A 20115-nucleotide genomic window follows, 5' to 3' on the forward strand; every position below is an offset into this window, starting at 1 on the left:
CCAGAATACAGAAAGTGATCCATATATTTTCTCCTGTTGGTGAGGTGTGACATTAGAAGATGAGAAGACCTTTTGATTTGTGGATGCAGGTTACGGCATTGCAACAAGAAAGTTTGAGAAACGCATTACAGTTTGGCTTTGTTTGACCTTGCTCAGGACTTAGTGAATACATTGATTAGAATCAAGATTGAATGGTTTCACAGCAACCACCTCGCGCTCAATGTCAGCAAGACCAAGGAATGGATTGCGGATATCAGTAAGGGGCAGCTGGGAAATGAGGGATCAGCAGTGGAAAGAGTAAGCAGCGTCATCATCTTGGACAATCTATTTTGGGTTTGTTTTACTGGTTACAGTTTAAAAACAAAACCCATTTCATCTTGGTTGATGGATTTTTAAAAAAGTTTTTCAATCTACTTAATTGAAAAACTCTGTGCTAAATATTCTAATATGTTAGGAAATGCACCAGTAAGCAGATCAGCAACACTACCAATGTGTACAGTTCTGAAATGATGTTGTGAAATGATTTGAAATGCATGAAAGTTACAGCTCGGTGAATGCATTCTTTAATTTGCTGAATTTTAAGCAATATGACCATTTTTGAAAGGAAAATTTGAGTTGTAATTAACTGCATGTATTTATTGTAGATTTAATTTGGTTGAAATACTAACCTAATCAAAATTGAAACGCAAGAGATTTATTCTTGGTGTGCAGCAAATAATAGTGCAAAATATCTACTTTTTTACTCATAAACATGAATAAGCAGCACTGATTTGATGAGCAATGTTCCTAGTGTATACAGTGCAAACAATGCAAAGTTTTGATTTCTTAATGGGTGATTTTGTACTTGGGAGAAACTTCATGAATTGGCTCCATCAAATTAGTGAAGCTGCAGAGCAGAACTGTATAGATTTATGTGTTGGATTTATTTTGAATTTCATTTTTAGTCTGGATCTTGCTGCAGTGTAGAAGTAATACAAGGATTTGGGTACACAAAAGAGAACTATATGAAAGAAGCACATGGTTATGCACCTAGCTGCAAATCCTTTTACTTCACAGGGTTGATTTCCATTGCACATGATATGTTTCCATTTACTTTACAACCGGATTATTTTCCCATAAGCTTTGTCCTTCTGGTCCAAGGTCAGTTCCTCTGTACATTTTTAAATGGCACTCAATAAATGCTTAAAAGATATGGAATGTAGTTGTACTATATTGCAAATAAGATGCAGTGATTTTCCAAAAAACATTATGTGAAATCCTTGCATGAATCTCCATAAATCTGTTTGGTTACCCTCCCGTACTCCCCATGAATATTTAGTTTCTGGTTTGCAACTGTAGAGTAGGCTTTCAGTTCATATGACATTAGTTTGTATTTTGTTAAAATGGAGTTTGAAGGAAATCCCTTAAAAACTTAAACCTTATGTACTGAAGACCCAATTGATGTTTTGATGAATCAGTTTGAGTTGAATTTATTCTTGGTGTTGGATACTGAACTTTATTACTCTATCAAGACTTTGTGGTATGCCTCTCTGAGAAGAGTGATGGCTTATGTATTTGCGAAGAATTTGAGTAGCTGCCTAGAAAACTTTAACTATGCTTCCCAAAAGCACTCAAGAAAAGCACGAACAATAGGTACAGGAAACTCACTCACATCGGTGGATTCAGATTCATCTATTTATCACATCTACATCAAAGCCCACAGTGAAATGCGTTGTTTAACACAAGCGCATCCTAAGGAGGCAGGCTGCAAGTGTTGTCATATATTGAAGTTCAACATAGAATGTCCGCACTGCTCGGCAGAACAGTGCAAGCCTCGTTTCCCCCTCCCACATAGACGGTCCTCAACCCCAGAACAGGCCTCTGGTCCTCCGGCAAGCTCACAGGCAACAGGAAAATTTATTACCCAGTTTCCTCCATTCTGGATCTTCTTCCTTAACTGCATGTAACATGTGTTGTCACGTAAAGAGTTGTGGCGATTGAGGAGACAGTTCAGTACTGGCTCTATTGCAGTTAGGAGTAGGCAATAATGATTTTGGTGATACCCAAAACCTTCAAGTAAATAAATAAACTTCATCTAAGTTCATTTGGAAGAGGATTGTATCAAACCAAGCAGCAAAGTACTGATAAACAACACAAATAAAATGCTGGAGGATCTCTGCATCCAGAAATGAATAAAGTCAACATTTCAGGCCTCAACCCTTCGGAGCTGAGAAGGAGGAGAGCTAAGAAATTCTCTCTTCGGTTGTCCATCGGAATCTGATGATGACACCCACTCCTTTAATGGTGAGATCTTTGATGACTATACAGTCCTATCCTGGGCCCACAAGTTCTATTGCAGGTGGGACACGTATATGTGGTAGCGATGGCAACCATGGCTGCATTTCTCCTGGCTCTCTTCTGCTGTCTTCTGGTTGTCCTTTCCATCTCCAGAATACGAACCCCGTCCCTACACAGCTTACGGTCAGCAGCAACATCCTCCAGGTCCTCAGGTCTGATCTTTTACTTCCTTAAAGCATTTTTAAGAAGCTCTCCAGCTGAGCGTTGACTATGACATAGCTGGCCATATAACACTGTGGAGTAGCCGACATGGGGATATCCTTATCACGTGTCCCAGCCACTGCAGTTGACGCTGGGTGATCATGGCCTCAGTAATTCTGCAGTTGGTCTTTACAAGTATTTCAGTGTGAGACCAAGTACTCACGCCAAGTAATTTCCAGGATGCGCTGAAGGCAGCTTATGTGGAAGCGCTCCAAGAACTTGATGTGACGACTGTATGTTACCCAAGCTTCACAGCTATAAAGGAGGGTGGTGACACAGACCGCTTGGTACAGAGCGACCTTTGTGGAGGGACAAAGGCTCATGTTTCGAAAGACTACGCTGAAGTCTCCCAAGGCAGCTGATGCCTGCTTAATGTGGCTCTGGATCTTGTTGTCAATGCCGCTATCCTCAGACAGAACGCTCCCCAGATATTTGAAAGATGGCAGTACTGACAGCTTTTCATCACCAACAGTGAAGGCGGGTAGGGTGGGTGGGACACTGGTACTCCATTGGCAAACTGCTTCTGTCTTGATGGTACTGACAGTCCGCCCCATCCTGCTGTATGCTTTCACCATCACATCAAGGACAGTCTGAAGATCCTCTGGAGTATGGACCCCAAGAGCACAGTAATCTGCATACTGCAGCTCCAGGACCCGTTCTTTATGGAGTTCAGTGGTTGCATGGAGCCTCCTGATGTTAGAGGTTGCCATCTAATCTGATGGCTCTTTAGGTCCTTTAACAGAGGAAGGGATGGTTACACCTTTTTCTGGAAAGGTTCCCCCTCAGGTGAACAACATCTCCACGGAGTAGGATTGGCCATCAAGAACACCTTTCTACCAAGTCTCACAGAAAGACCTGTTGGCAGTAGTGAAAGACTAATTACTGTATCCCCCTGGCAAAGAAACGTTATGCCACGCTTCTCAGTGCCTATACACCAACTTTGCCATCTGAGAATGAGGCCAAGCAAATTTGGCTTTTTTTTATCATACATTGAATGAAGCTTGAAAATTACTTAACTAATAAAGCACATGAAATTCAGTAATGTGTCTTGAGTGTCTTCCATTATGTTCAGTTTCAATTTTCCTATTGTTAATGAGAAAGAATGGTCTTTTTTTTCTGTTCCAGAATTGAGAAATAGGAAAAGGATTAAAGACTTGTGTCTACTCAGTTGCACTACAGTACATCTTTTACTCTTGTTTCTGTGAATAATTAATTCTCGCACATTTGTCCAGCATTGCTTTTTTGACTTCTCATCTGGTGACCAGTTCCCAAGTCCAATTACAAAATTACACCTGGCTTCTGACTTTTGCTTGTTGGGCTTTTCATTAAACCAAAACACAGATGAACCAATGAAGATCTGGCCTTGCATGCACCTAGCTGAGGTCCATTGGCTACTGTGAACCAATGTTTTATATATGAATATTACTGAGATGCTTGAGTGGAATAGATCAGCGCCTTTGGCCACATCTACAACCTCCATTGGACTTTGCCACCAACAACTTCCCAATGGGATGAAGTGAATCTTCGGAACCAATGAAAAAACTGTTCAGCTTGTGGTGGATACACTCAATGTACTTGTGGTTGAGCTGAATCGTGTGTCTGCAAACTGTAATTGTGTTCCAAGACATTGTCAAACCTGTTCATTTAAAGCATACGAGAGGATGGCTGTATACTCGACATCTCCAAAGGTTTCTTACCAAGCAGTCCTGCTATACTAGACTGCCCTCTTACAGTGAAGGTTCAACAATGGGTGGAGGGGGGTGGGAGAGGTTGAATAGACCACTTTGCATATTGCATTAGCCAACTGTAGATAAGTGTTAACGTCACTGATGGAATTCTCCACTCTTCAGTGTATCAGCTTGTCAGGGAAAGAGGAATTTGAAGATAAAGACTGTGGACCCATGAACACAAGATTCAGTGGGTCCACTGAGCAATTGTGATCTCTGCCTTCCTATAAGTTTCTGAAATGTGAACTACCTACAACAGGTTCTTGAAAAATAGAACCAGTGCTGATAATGTAAAACTTCCAAATTGGGAATGTGAAACACTCTGAGCACCTTCTCCTCAGGCCAATGTTCAACAAACAAAGGCCTTTGTAGTTTTGTCACATCGACTTCAACTGCATCTTTCTCTTAATCCCATGTTTTCTTATTGGGAGCAGATTACCTAGTGGCCAGAGGGGAAAAAAATGTTCAAGAATATGCTTAACACTTCCTTGAAGTATATGAATTTCTAGGAACTTCTGGTCCTGAACTTTTAAATTAGAGAAGGTAGGTTCAGGAAGGGAATGAAAACTTCTAGATCATGCATTGGAATGTACAAAAAGTTGTGCAAGCAATGGAAAATACACTTTCACTCAGTCCATCTGGACGGGTCGATGATTCTCACATTGGTGTAAATTGGCAACCTCAGAATTACAACTGGAGAGGAAGTAAGGCATCCTCAAGCCTGAAGGACTATTCATACTGGACCATAATCTAGCAAGGCTAAAGTAGTGTAACAATGTGGATTTTTCTGTCAGCTTGATTTTTACTGCTTTCAGGTGCAAAAGCTTTTTTTCTCAGCCTTAAATTTATCGTCAGTAGTAACAACTTGCATTTATATATTGATGCATCAAATAACTATATTTGTAAAAGAAACTTCTTTTAAACTGCTGGATTCAAGTAAGTTCTTTAAAATCAGCTTTTTTCCCTCATCCTCATTGCCTCCAAACGTGCCGCACTGAAAATCTTTAATTAAAATGCATAAAATTTTTGTTTAGGGGTTGTGGGTGTCATTTGCAAGTCTAGTACTAAATGCTCAGTGGTGAGCCACCTTTTAAAAATGAATATATTAGCTTTATTTGTCACGTGTACAAAATGCGTTGTTTGCGTCAATGACCTACACAGTCTGAGGATGTGCTGGGGGTGGCCTTCAAGTGCATACGGCCCAGTTAATCATGAGTAAAGACCTCCCCATAATTGAGCACATCTACACAGAACTTTGTAACAGGAAGGCATCATCCATCATCAAGCAACTCTAGGGCTCAACCACCAAGTTCAGGAACAGTTACTTACTTCTCAACCATCAGATTCCTGAACCAGAACGGATATTTTTCATTCAACTTCACATGTCCCATCACTGAACTGTTTCAACAACCTATGGACTCACTTTCAAGAATTCTTCAACTCATTCTCGATATTTACTTTTTCCTTTTTGTGTTTACACAGTTGGCTTTTGCACACTAGATGTCTGCCTGTTAATCCAGTCTTCCATTGATTCTGTTGTGGTTATTTGATCTGTTGAGTAGGCCATAAAAAAATGAATCATTGTCTTAAAAGTTTACTTTGGACGTGTCATGAACCTTCTAGCATCAACACAGCATGTCCACAACTTGTTAACCCTAAGGCGAACTTCTTTGGAATGCAGGAGGAAACAGGAGCACCCAAGGGAAAGCCACGTAGTCATGGGAAGAACGTGCAAACTCCTTACGGGCAATGGCAGGAAATGAACTCTGATCACTGCTGCTGTAAAGTCTTACACTATAGCGGCTACGCTACAGTGCCATTGTACCAACCAGATATTATGGTCTCTCAAGATAAACGTAAAAGTTGGGAATGTTGGAAGCATTTTGCAGTGGAGGGAGCATCCAGAAATAGAAGCCAAGTTTGTTTCTCTTCCCAAGGGGAGCAACTGGCCTGTTGACTGTTTCCAGTATTTTTTATATATCAGATTTATATATCTGTTCTGGTTCAGGAGCCTGATGGTTGAGAATTTTTTGCAATTTTTAAATTTTCTGTTACTCCTGAAATGGTCCATTACAAGTTCTGTTGTAACAGATTACCGGGTTTACAGAGGAAAAGTTTCAAGGACGTATTCAAAGCCACCTTGAAATGCAACATGTCCACTCATGACAACCTCTGGCGCATATATTCAGAATGCCATTGAGAGCATGCACTCTGAGCAACAGAAGCCTTGCATATTCAATGGAATGAATATACAAGTTTGCAAACTGACCGCACAGCTGTCCAGTTATGTCTCCAGCTCCATCTTGGCAAAGTTTCCTACATTGGCGTTGTCAGCATCCTCATAGCCACTGTGGCCATAATAGAAGCAAATGGTCCTTGATTGAGAGGAATTGTGTAAGAAGATTGTAAGGTGAAACTAGGTGCATTTTCTCTTAGTATTCGAACATAGCATCCATTGCTGTGAATAGTCACACACGCAACCTAGATCTGGTGTGCAAGCCACAATTTCTGAATTGTCTATGACACAGTTGGTGCTATTGCAGCAGGATACAAGTAGGCTGCATTTGGTACCTGAAGTTTAATGCAGAGAAATGTGAGCTGATGCATTTTGCTGGGGAGAATGAAGAAAGCCAAAATAAAATAATAGGCAGAGACCAGAGGGAATGTGTGCATGCGCTATTGAAAGTGGTTAATTATGGGTGCACCTTTCTGGGTTTCGTCCTTGTTCAGCATAAAAGCAATTGTGCTTGAAACTTTCACAAGATACTAGCCCATTTGCTGTACTGAATGCAGTTCAGTCACTTCATAGGAATCATGTGAAGTCACAGGAAAGGATCTTGAGGAAACAGGGTATTAGAGAGGCTGAAGCTGTTTTCTTTGGAGGAAAATAGAGATGGTATGTAAAATAGAAGGGTCTGGATGGAGTGAATAATGGGAGGCTATTTTTATTGGTGGAGTGGTTGAGGACTAGAGGTCACATTTTTTTTTAAAAAGGAAGAAAATTAAGAGTAACTTGAAGAAAAACTTAATGCGGAATGTGCTGCCCTCATATAGTGGCGGTAGGTTCTCTTGAGACCTTCAAGAAATCAGTAAAAGGTTATAAAGATTAGCTTTGTCACAAGTATGTCAAAACATATTGTGAAATGCACCTTTTGCATCAATAGCCAACACAGTTGGAAGATGTGCTGAGGAAGCTCACAAGAATGCTTCTGGCACCAACATAGCATGCCTATAACTTATTGACCCTAACCTGTATGTCTTTGGAATGTGGGAGAAAACCAGAGCACCCAGAAGGAGCATTTGCAAAGCTATGGAAAAATGGATGGCAGTGTTGAAGGGAGAAGAGAGGTGGAAACAATGAATTGGTTTGGTGGAGAGTCTAGGCATAGTGGAAATAAATGGATTCCGGGTTTCATGGTAATGGAAGTGTGAGGGATATGCTGGTGCATGAGTTTTTACAGTTTGTGACTGTACATTTCTGCTGATGTTGATTAAATGCTGTGTTTCTTGGATGCCTTGGTTTGAGCTGCCAATTATGTTCAGATTCTATTTTAACTATTTTATAGGAAAGATGTCCTTGATGTAGATAAATCATTGTCAATCAGCTATTTGGTTTTCATGAAGTGCCACCTAATAAGAACTGGGTGTCCTCCATTTGCCTGCAAGATGTGTAGCAGGAAAATGATCTTTATCTTGCGCAACCATAAATGTTTTAAGAATCAACCCAAAACTATATGAATCTTGGTTACTGAAATTTCTTTCACTTATTTCTTCCCTGCATTCATGCTTCACCTTCCTTCTTTTCTCTTGTGTATCTTTATTTGGCTATTAGACATATCTGTGTGGACAGGTACTGCTGTAGGCCTTTTGAAGCCTGTTTCCTCATATACAGTGGATTTCAGTGAATTGGGATACATCGGGACCAGTGCTTTTGGTCCAATTAAGCAGCTGTCCCAATTAGCTGAGGTTTCATGAGAATAGTTAAAAAGACAAACTATCTTTTAACTGAGTAACAAATTTTGCATTTAAATGAAATACAGAACAGTACTATAAAACTGTGTATTAGTTCCCAATAGGTTTTGACAGAAGAATTAATCCAGTGTATGCTACCATGTTCTTTTCAATGAGTGTGAATGACCAAAATCAGTGCAAACACCTAGTGCAGGTAATGGAATTCCTTTTAAATATTAAAAAATCCTACTTGCTGACTTCATTGAGGAGGCAAATTTCAGACTTCAAATATTTTTTACAATTAATTATGTGTATGGACATTAAACATCCTACTGGGCATTCTGTTACTGCAGCTAGTTATTTTAAGAGTTGGGATTTTCCTACCTTCTTGTCAGCCAATTATTTGTAAGCAATGAGTGAATAAATTGTGATTTCAGTTTAAAGCAGTTACAGCATTCCTTACTGTAAATATGCTTGTGCTAAGTGCAAGCTTTTCTACTGGAACTAACTAATACCTACTTAACAAAGCCTGCATTGTGGGGACTTTGGGAATACAGGGATATCAGAAAAATTTTGTCAATTTGACTAGTTACAACCTCTCATGAACCCACAATGAATTCTACACAAGCGGGAAAGCTAATCAATGTCTCTACTTTCTGAGGAGGCTGAAGAGAGCTGGACTACGCACATCTATAGTCATTCTACAGATGCACAGGCCATCGTAACAAGCTGCTTCACTGCCTGGTACAGAAACTGCACAGTGGCAGGCAGGAAGGCTCCACTATATGTAGACAAAACTGTTCAACGCATCACTAGCACCGGACTACCCGCCATCAAGGATGTATATAAAGAAAAGGGCCAGTAATATGGAAGGATCCCACACAGACTTTGCTCATGGACCGTTTGTCCCTCTCTGTGAAGAGGCATTCCAGGACCACCAGACTCAACAACAGTTACTTTCCTCAAGCAGCAAGGCCTAATCAGCACCCTTCACCCACTAACCCACCCCATCATCACTCTTCTATAATTTTCTGTCAGCTTATGTACAGACACTCCTGTGCCTGGCATCACTTCATGTACATGTAATCAGTGTATGTATATTAGCTATCTTACGTATTTATATATTTTTTTTGATTGAGTTTTTTACTGTGCTGCATTGGATCAGGAGTAACAACTATTTCATTCTCCTTTACACTTGTCTACATTAAACAATTGTGAAGTGATGAACATCTAAGTACATTCTCATCAATACACTTGAATCTTCCGGAATCATTAAATATTTTACCCACTGGATGAAGATTTTATGTTCTTGATGAATAGAGTGCAATATTAACTGCATTAATTGTTAGTGACTTGATAGTTATCTAATGCTATTTTTAAGACTAAATGGGTTCAAATTACTCTGCAGATTCATTTTCTGTGGCACTGACAATTACATGGTACATAACATCAATATAATGCAGAACGGCAAGCTATTTTCCTCTTAATTTAGTCTGTTCAGCCATATTTCTATTCATCTTTACCTAACCTCTAACACTGATGTGATCTCTGCTACAATTGCAGCTGCAGTCTCAGAACCCTAAGGTATTTAATATATATAAAAACTCACTTGTTCCAGAACCCCGCAGCACTTTGAATAGTTATTGAAAACAGAAACATAGAAAATAGGTGCAGGAGAAAGCCATTCGGCCCTTCGAGCCTGCACCGCCATTCAGTATGATCATGGCTGATCATCCAACTCAAAACCCTGTACCTGCTTTCTCTCCATACCCCGATCCCTTTAGCCACAAGGGCCATATCTAACTTCCTCTTAAATATAGTTAATGAACTGGCCTTAACTGTCTCCTGTGGCAGAGATCTGTATCCTGTAGCATTTTTCATAATTTAAATTATTTTTTATATAATTTACAAAAATTCTTTTTTTTTAACATAGGTGTGGTTCACAAAAGATGAATATGCATTTCTGTGTTGCCAGTCATGATGACTTGCAATTTGAGTAAATAACCTTGGGGAAAGTAATTATGATGCACAGATTGGCACCCAGTGGATATATTTGTTATATTAGAAAGTATAAAATTGTTCATGTTGTCTTATTGGAGGGAATGGGAGTAGAAGTCTAAAGGATAGCGTGGTTATCTGGCATTCTTTATTTTGTCAGCTTTTTTTTAAGATGTTTTATTGGGGAAAAAAATTCCTTTTACTTGTTTGGAGCCAGTAGTGTTGTACTGCTTTTAAGTTATCTCTGTGTTGTTGGCTGCGTGATCGGTATACAAAAGCAACCATTAGATTACCATTCAAAGTCCTTATCTCATTATGTGATGATTATCATTCAAAAGATTACAATTACCGATTTGTAGTAGTTAGTGAAGAAGGCAGGTATCAGGTTAAATCCTATTTTGAAACCTTTACTCATGATAGATTCTTTTAGGACCATTTTGGTTTATTCCCTCCATGTCAACTGATACAGGCAGGCTGTGATGAAGCATGTATTTGACAACCCACTAACTTTAAATTTCAATTCCTGATTGCACTCTGCAGCTTCTCACAGTGTACCTTTTGAATAGGCCCAGTTTTAGACTGATTAATCTTGTGTCTGGTGCCACCAACTGAATAGTTATAAAAGAGGATTATACAGAACTAATTGAGTCATGTCTAGAATAGTAGTGCTTTGACAGCCTTGGACATTAAAGTAAATAGGTCCATAAATATCACTCATTATTTGATGTTATTTCACTGCCTTTCAGAAAATGGGAACGGTAGAATCATATCTCCCTGATTTTTTTTTTATTTGCACATTAGGTCAATTATATTGGTTACTTAGATGTTGGATGAAGATGCCAGAACTTGCCTGCCTTTCCTCAGTACAGCAAAAATATAAAAGAGATATGTAACAGGAAATACAATGTATTGTCATTTACAGTGACAACTTAATTTAGTAAAATTTACCATAAAAGTTAAATAGGAAGAATGACCAGTGTGTTCAACTGTGAGTGTATGGCAGAATATTCTTCATATTTTGACAGCTTGTATATTAAGCGGCCTGGAGTATCCAAATAAAGAATGGTGGATGATCCAATTTTGTTAAAAAAAAATCTTCTGGTTTTGTGGAACCTCCTGAGTGATAGGTGGATGTAAAATTATCAGAATTTCCATAATCACGATTTTTTTCCTCTCCCATGACCCATGGACACACGAGTTTGATCTCTATATACTGGGTGGCAGTGAGGCCACACAAGAGTCTGTATTTGAGGAAGTCGTATTTTGAATTGCATCCTGCATTCATTCAGTTGTATGTACTGTGCTGGTCTGATGTGATATCAGCTGCAGAGTCTGCAAATATGGTTTGTCTTTTTGCGTCATATTTAGACCTAAAAGCTTTTTTTATTGTGAGAAGATCTTGATGTGGCGTGAGTTATTGCATGCAGTACAACATCTCCATGCAAAGGAATGCAGTTTTTTTTTCTCTGTTTAACAAAGTTAATTGGTTAATGTAGCTTTTGAAAACTAAAGCACACAAAGGTAGATTTATTAGGACAGGAAGGTTTTTGGATGAATCTCATAACTGCACATTTGCAGTCAATTTGTATAATATGTTGAAGCCATTGTCTTCTGTTAATTGTCTTCACATTTCAACTATGTCTCTTTCCCCCCATCCCCCCCATACCTTCCCATCATTACCATATAATCATCTCCTTTGCCCCTGTCTGTTGCCAGGCAAAATTTGCAGTGCTGGCTGTTTATTGCTTAGCTCTGAGCTGCTTCCTATTGGTGGCTGTGGATCTGATTATTCAGACCTATCAGATTGAAGATATTCACCCTTCCCCCACCCAGCTCATTCCCCTCCTCCCTTCCCTCCCCCTTCCCCCCCACCTTCCCAGTGCTCTGACTTCAAGGAAGGTGAGGTCTTGTTTTCTCTGCAGAGTTGCTGAGACTGACTGGGTTACAAAATGGCTGCAGGGGCCTGCCTCATGGGTATGTCCAGCATTTTTAGTTTTCTCTAATGCACGAAATATTTTTAAAATTCATTTTATGGCACATTTTTCTCTGAAGTTTATTGGAACATCAGGAACACAATGAGAATTTTTTTTTGATATAACATTTTCCAATCTTAGGTATAATTGGTGACACTGGGCAAGATGAATAACAGTTCATTGTTTAATGAAAAAAATTGGCACTACAGTTATTTTCCATTGAACCAATTGAGCTGTGTATCCAGAATTGGTGCATTATGGGATAGCTAAATCAGATCAGATTGACATCAAATCTTGGTAGCATTTTTCACTAACACTGAATAGGTGGAACGGGGTTGTAAACTGCAAGACAAGATATTGCTTAATGTTAACAGTTGTTAATCTTGCAGATTATGATGCAAACAGGTGTTTATATTTAAACATTTATTTCACTTTATTTGGTTTCCTGATTTGTAGCATACTGAATGATGCTGCTTTTGAAATGGTATTAATTTAAGTGTATTCGAATTAACTTTTTACTTTGAACACTTATTTAATGAACAACCTGTGGATGAAGAATCCGTACTTGCTACTCATGAATCACTTTTGTAGTCTAAAACTGAGTAAAATAAAGTAGTTTGTAGATTTGCTCAAATAAGTTGAATTCAGTCTGAGCTGATAGCCAATTAATTCTCTTTCCCTCAAAGCCCTATTATAACTCGCAAGAAGGTGCAGATTTAGTTTCAAGTATTGACGATATTTTGACTTCTTACATACACTACTATTGCTTGTGGCATAATTACTGTAAACAGCCCAGAAGGTAGGTCTTGTCCTTTGTGGACAGGCCGTGCTTGTGCTTGAGGGCACTTAGATGATCAGTTGTGTGTTTCCATTTCCTTCAAATCTCACGATCAGGATGACGCAATGCATATGGCAGTTAGTTGGATGCCTAGATATCTTTATTTTCACAGAGCTCCAGGTGATGAGAACTATCTGTGTGATGGAAATGACTCATTGCAAGTCACTCAATCCCTGTGGGAACAAAATGGAGCACACCCAGTTTGATCAAGAACAAAATGGCCATCTTAACTACCTCACAATCCAACACCTTTAATGATACAGCATTGGTACAAATATTGGTACCTGTTAAAGCTTTGAAATAATGGATGGCCTGTACCAATACTGTGGCAAACCCTCAAAAAGATATGCTGCTTGTGGTTTACCAAATAGAATGCACAAGCGCATTTCATAATATATGGCTTTCAGCAAAGTGTGCTTTTGTGGAGCTTTTAATATGCTGATTGGATGGGTTCTTAGCAGTAGTGACAGCCAAGGATAAATGCATGACTAAGTTTTTGAAATAAACTGACAGTAAAGGTAATGTATTTTAAATGTGTTTATGTGCCAGAAGTTATTGCAAGGAGATGCATTTGTTTACCATATTAAACAAGTCAAATATGAGCATTGAAATTGAAACATGATCATTGCTTACCTGAAGTATTCTTAGTGTTATGTTATTTTGGAAAACTAAATAAATTGCTCACATATTCTTCACTGAATAACTTTTGTGTAAATAGTGAGCAGGAGTGCCCTCTGCTGTCAAAATAAGGTTGGATCTTAAAAGATGTGAACAATGTTTGCTGCACACTTGCTTTTAAAAATAGCATTTGGCTACAGTTAGCACCGCATTAGCTCCATTCCAGCTTAACTTTTCTCAGTTGAGCTCTACTGTGAATACAATTTTTTTCATCCCAAAAATGTAGCTTATAACAATTAATACAAGCTGAGTTCTAGGATCATTTCGTTATTGAAGTCAAGTAATGTACCTATGAAGCAACATTTTTAGCACAATAACATTGAGATTCTGGGTGTTGAATGGTAATGCAATTCTAAAAAGGGTCCGCTGACCACTTTTCAGCATGTTTTGTATTTTGTGCAGTTAATCAAACTACTTTTTATTTTAAACCATTGCTTTTGTGTGTTAACAATTTATCTGTGACTGTAAAAGGATAGTTACACATCCATAGCAGAACAATGTGCGCAGTGTGCCCATGAAAAATTAACTGATAGAATTCCTTCCAACAATCTGATTTTTCTCAATGAAAATCAGAGGGAGATGCAAATTTCTTTTGCAAGATATGGAGACTTTCTTGAATACAAATTTTGTAGAAATAGAAGAAGCTATTTCATCTAAGAGAGCTATGGCATGACTTACAAAATTAACAAAATATATTAATGGTCTGAAACTAGACTGGATAATGAGCAATTGAATGGCTAGAAGTCTGAAACTGGTAATTGAAGGGAGAGATCTATAGATGTTCATTTCAGAATCAGGTTTATTATCACCTGCATGTGTTGTGAAATTTGTTAGCTTGACAGCAGCAGTACAATGCAATACATAATATAGAAAGAAAAAAGTTAAGTAAATCAACTAGAGGAAGTATATATGTATATTGAATAGATTAAAATAGTGCAAAAACAGAAATTATATATATTTTTTTAAAAAGTGAGGTAGTGTTCATGAGTTCAATTTCAGTTTAGGAACGTATGGCATCGGGAAAGAAGCTGTCCTGAATCGTCGAGTGTGTCTCTTCAGGTTTCTGAAACTCCTTCCTGATGGTAAAAATGAAATGAGGGCATGCCCTGGGTGATATGGATCCTGGGTCCTTAAGAATTGATGTCACCTTTCTGAAGCACCACTTCTTGAAGATGTCTTGGATACTATGGCAGCCAGTACCCATGATGGAGATTGCTAATTTTACAACTTTCTGTAGCTTTCAGTCCTGTGCAGTAGCCCCCACATACCAGAGGGTTATGCAGATTGTCACAATGCTCTGCACAGTGCATGTATAGAGGTTTCCAAGTGTTTTTTTAGTTGACAAACCAAATCTCTTCAAACTCCTTATGAAATATAGCCGCTGTATTGCCTTTTTCATAGCTCCATTGGTATGTTGGGACCAGGTTAGGTCCTTAGCGATCTTGACACCCTGGAACTTGAAATTGCTCACTCTCTCCACTTCTGATCCCTCTGAGGATTAGTTCATATTCCCTTATCTTACCCTTCCACTTGATAATCAAAAACTTTAATTCTAAATTATGGCGGGGTTTAAAATAGGCATTCACTATTTTTCCAGTGCAGCTATATTGCTTTTGGAAAATATTCAGTTTAAAACTTCACAAAATACCTTCTGTAATCATACCTGCTACAATGTGTCTGAATTAATCTGTAATTTTTGAATTTGGGTCCACCATACAAATGAGATGTTGCAACACTTGTAAAAATCATTTTTAAAATCTGTAGCCATATCATTTAGCCAAAATTACTTGCTTTCTATTTTGGATTTGAACCACCATTTTGCTACATATTTCAAATCACAGATGGCTAGTGGACACTTAAAAATAAGTTTACCAGGTTCATTAAGGCTGTCATTAGAAGAAAGGAAAGCCACGAATCACAAAGTTAGCATACTAGGGGACTGACAGAAACCTGTGAATCAGAATTAGGTTTTAAATTACTGATATATATTGTGATTTTTTTTTTGTTTTGCAATACAGTGCAATAAATAAAAATTATTATTCAATCCTCTTTCAGTCCTGTGCATTGGAGCTTCCGTACTAGATGATGATTTAACCATTCAGGATGCTCTCCATGATGCATCTGTGGAAATTTGCTCAAGGCTTTGGTGACGTACCAGCTCTCCTCAAGCTCCTAATGAAATGTAGCTGCTGGTGTGTCGCCTTCATGATTTGTATCAGTATTATAGGCGTAGGATAGATCTTCAGAGGTGCTGACCATCCGGAACTTGAAACTGCTCCCCCTGCTGATGTCTCAGTGAGGACTACTGAGAGTTCTCCCAATTCTTCCCTTCCTGAAGTCCATAGTCTTACTAATGTATGTAAGTTTGTTGTGACACCACTCAACCAGCTGATCTATCACTCCTGTACACCTCCTCTTGATCATCTGAAATTCTGCCAACAACAGTTGTGTTATCAGTGAATTTATGGATGGTGTTTGAGATGTTCCTAGCCACACAGTCATGAGTGTAACAGTGGGCTAACCTCGCATTCTTGAGGGGTGCCTGTTAATTGCCAGTAATTCGCACTGATTGTAGTCTCCTGACGAAGAAGTCAAGGATCCAATTGCAGTGTGAAGTATAGAGGCTCAAGTTTTGAAGCTTGTTGATAAGTCCTGAGAGGACAATGGTGTTGAATGCTGAGCTGTAATCAGTGAAGAGCAAGCAGCCTGACGTGGGTGTTTCTGTTGTCTAGTGGTCCAAAGCAGAGTGGAGAACCAGTGAGATTTCAAACACTAAACCTGTTGTGGCGGTCGGCAAATTGTAGTGGGTCCAAGTCCTTGGTTAGGAGTTAATTCTAGCCATGACCAACCTCTCAAAGCGCTTGGTCACAGTAGATGTGAATACAACTGGGCAATAATCATTGAGACCACTCACCTTTTTGGGCAGTCTGTATGATTTTTGCCCTTTAGAAGCAGGTGGAGTCTCTGACTACAGCAATGAGAGATTGAAGATGTCCTTCAACACTCCCAACCAGTTGGTTGGCTTAGGTTTTCAGTGAACTACCAGGTACACCACAGGGTACCTTGAAGGATGTTGTAACGTCACCCTCTGAGACAAGTCACAGGATCACCAGATGCTGCAGAGATTTGCATAGGTATTGGTATATTGTCCTTATCAAAGCGTGCATAAAAGGCATTCAGCATACTTGGGAGTGAAACATCATCATTTATGATGTTAGGTATGCAAACCCTGCCAGAGCTGACGTGTATTCAGTTTTGTTTCAATTCTACCTTCACTTGGATTTTCTTTTCCCATTTAAGACAGCCTGTAGGTTGTACTTGGATTTCTTATAAGTTCTTGATCACTGGTCTTGAAGACTATATAGCTAGCCCAACAGCAGACTACACATCTCCTGGTTTATCTACAACTTCTGATCTGGATATGTCCTGTATGTTCTCAAAGCCATACACTCATCCGCACAGGCCTCGATGATAAACCGTGGCATATTCATTCACATCTGAAGCCCTGATTATGATCCAGTCCACCAATCCAAAGCAGTCTTCTGCCTCCCTTGACCATACTTTCATGGTCCTTGCCCCTGGCGCTGTGGTCCTTAGTCTTTGCCTGTACACCAGGAGTAGAAATACAGCCAGGTGTTTGGACTTGACAAAGTGTGGGTGTGGGGATGTCACAGTAAGCATTACTGATGCTGGTGTAACAGTAATCGAGCGTGCTGGCTCCTCAAGTTCCACAGATGGCATGCTGGTAGAAGTCAGACACTACTTCAAGTTGGCTGAGTTGAAGAACCTTGCAAAACAGGTATCCCCTACTTTTCAAAAGTTTGCTTTACGCCACTTTGCTTTTCGAAAGACTGACATTAGTACTTGTTTTCACTTATATGAAAAAAGGCGAAAAGCGAAAATAGCGTTCAGTGTTTGTTTTGCAGCAAGCCGTATAGAGGCAGTGCGCACCCTGAGCAGCGAGAGTGGCACCACCAAGCTCCTTCCCCGGGAACTACACTCAGCATCCATAGCTTTGAACTGTGTCTGTGAGCATCGGTGCTTTATCTCCGTTTATTTTGTGCATCCGTTAGCAAGATGTGTCCTAAGGTATCAGAAAAGCCTAAGAGAGCTCGTAAGAGTGTTACGCTTAGTGTAAAACTGGACGTAATTAAGCGTTTCGATCGTGGTGAAGAAAATAAGGACATTGTGCGTGCGTTGAACTTGCCTGCATCCACCATTCTGTCCAACTGCACTGTATATACATTATTTCTACTTTATATAGGCTGTGTATTTATCATATAATTCCTGCTTTTACTATATGTTAGTGTTATTTTAGGTTTTATGTGTTATTTGGTATGAGTTGGTAGGTTTTTTTTGGGTCTGGGAACGCTCAAAAATTTTTCCCATATAAATTAATGGTAATTGCTTCTTCGCTTTATGCCATTTCAGCTTACGAAAGGTTTCATAGGAATGCTCTACTTTTGGATAGCGGGGGAAATCTGTAATCAGGAAGGCATCAGGGTGTGCTGTCGCATGATTGCTGATATGGTGCTCAGCTCCTCCGGTACCTGCCTGGCTTTGACCAGGGTGGAATGTACACTGTAAGCAGGATGTTAATGGAAATCTCCCTCGGCAGATGGAATGGACAGAACTTGACCATTAAATGTAACTGGCTGTGGGAACAGGACTGAGACAGAACTGCCATGTCTGTGCACCATGATGAATCCTAAAGCAAATGATGATTCCTTGGTCTTTCCATAGTGCTGCTCTCTGGTCCATGCAGTAGAGGGTGAAGCCTTCAGGCTGTACTGCGGGGGTAGAGCAATGTCTGTTGAAAGCAGAGTACACAGCAATCCTTGATGCCTCTGGTACTGTACATTAGCAATCCTTGATGTATTCCAAGGACTGTACATCAGCCAGGTAGGGCGATGGTGCCTCACGGCCTGATGTTTCAGTTTTACCTGTGGCCCAGTCTGACAGCCTCACTTTCTTAAAGGGAAAACCGCTCCCAATATCCATGTGTTCTGCAGTCCAGAGACTGCCAACTTTGAAGCTTGATAGATTTTTAAAAAAATCTTGAAACAATTTTACTTCCTGAAGTACCTGACTTTGACAGTGGATTCCTAAATGGGAGTATTTAATGATTCCTTTGGAACTGCACACAGTTGCTATTCTCAGATGCCATCTTAAATCCTCCAAGCTATTTCAGAATCAGGTTTAATATCACTGACCTATGTTGTGGTATCTGTTGTTTTGTGGCACTGGTACATTGCAATACATAGTCATTTAAAAAAAATTACTAAGTATATATATATATATAAAGAACCAATTTGTGCAGAAAGAAGAGAAAATATATTAAATGTTCATTATCCATTAGGAAATCTGGTGGTGGAAGGGAAGAAGCTGTTATAGAAGAGTTAAGTGTGTGCCTTCAAATTGCTGTACCACCTCCTTGATGGTAGCAATGAAAAGAGGGGATGTGCTGTGTGATGGGAATCCTTTTTGAGGCATCACCTTTTGCCAATGTTTTGGCTAAGTTTGCAACTTTACAGCCTTTTCTCATCCTGTACTGTGCCCCCTCCCCACATCAGAAATTGATTAATTAGAATGCTTTCCAAAGTACATCTGTAGAAATTTGTGAGCATCTTTTGTGACATAACAAATCCTAATTAAATAAAGTTGCTGTCATGCCTTCTTTGTTATTGCACCAAATATGTTGGTTCCAGACTAGGTCCTCAGAGATGTTGATACCTGTCTCTGAATCAGAATCAGGTTATGTCTTGAAATTTAACATAGCTGTAGCAGTACAATGCAATACATGATAAATACAGGAAAAAAATGGATTGCACTTAGTATATATGTAAAATAGTCAAGTTAAACTAAAGATAATGCAAAAGCAGAAATAATTTTAAAAAATAGGTGAGGTAGTGTTCATGTCAGTGTCTGTTTACAAATTGGATAGCAGAGGGAAAGATGCTGTACATCCTTCCTGGTGGTAACATTGGGCATAGGGCATGTCCTGAGTAATGGGGGCCATTGATATGGATGCAGGCCTTTCTGAGGCACTGCTCCTTGAAGATGATTTAGATGTAATGGAAGCTAGTAACCATGATGGAGCCATCTTAATTTTATAACTTTCTGTAGTTTTCAGTCGTGTGCTCTAGCTGCCCCACAAGCCTGTCAGAATGTTCTCCATGGTATACATGTAAAAATCTGCAAGTGTCTTTGGTTTTAAGTATACAGTTGGGATAGAGCACATCGTATTAAATAAATGATAAACTTTTATGGTTGAGAGGAGATATGTTAATAATTGGGAGTCAATATGCTAGTGTAACTTAAAAGCATATTCTATTTCAAGTATCTGAGTGAAAAGGTACGTGAGTTTTCAGGTTGTTTCAATGCCTGATGGTTCATGAAGTAGGAACTGTTG

At 39.3% G+C, this 20115-nt stretch overlaps 1 protein-coding gene across 17 annotated transcripts in view; it reads left to right on the forward strand.

The window, feature by feature from the left end:
• Window positions 1–20115, forward strand: part of LOC132382929 (activating transcription factor 7-interacting protein 1-like) — a 154910-nt gene that overhangs the window by 44639 nt on the left and 90156 nt on the right. The window contains exon 1 of one of the 17 annotated variants that reach the window (XM_059953520.1): window positions 12101–12188. The exons of the other annotated variants lie outside the window; for them this stretch is intronic. The gene's annotated coding sequence lies outside the window, so the exon portion shown is untranslated. Of the gene's footprint in view, window positions 1–12100; window positions 12189–20115 lie in introns of those variants that run through there. 17 annotated transcript variants of the gene reach the window in all.

This window comes from Hypanus sabinus, chromosome 29, assembly GCF_030144855.1.
Source record: "Hypanus sabinus isolate sHypSab1 chromosome 29, sHypSab1.hap1, whole genome shotgun sequence".
Taxonomy (NCBI): Eukaryota; Metazoa; Chordata; class Chondrichthyes; order Myliobatiformes; family Dasyatidae; genus Hypanus; species Hypanus sabinus.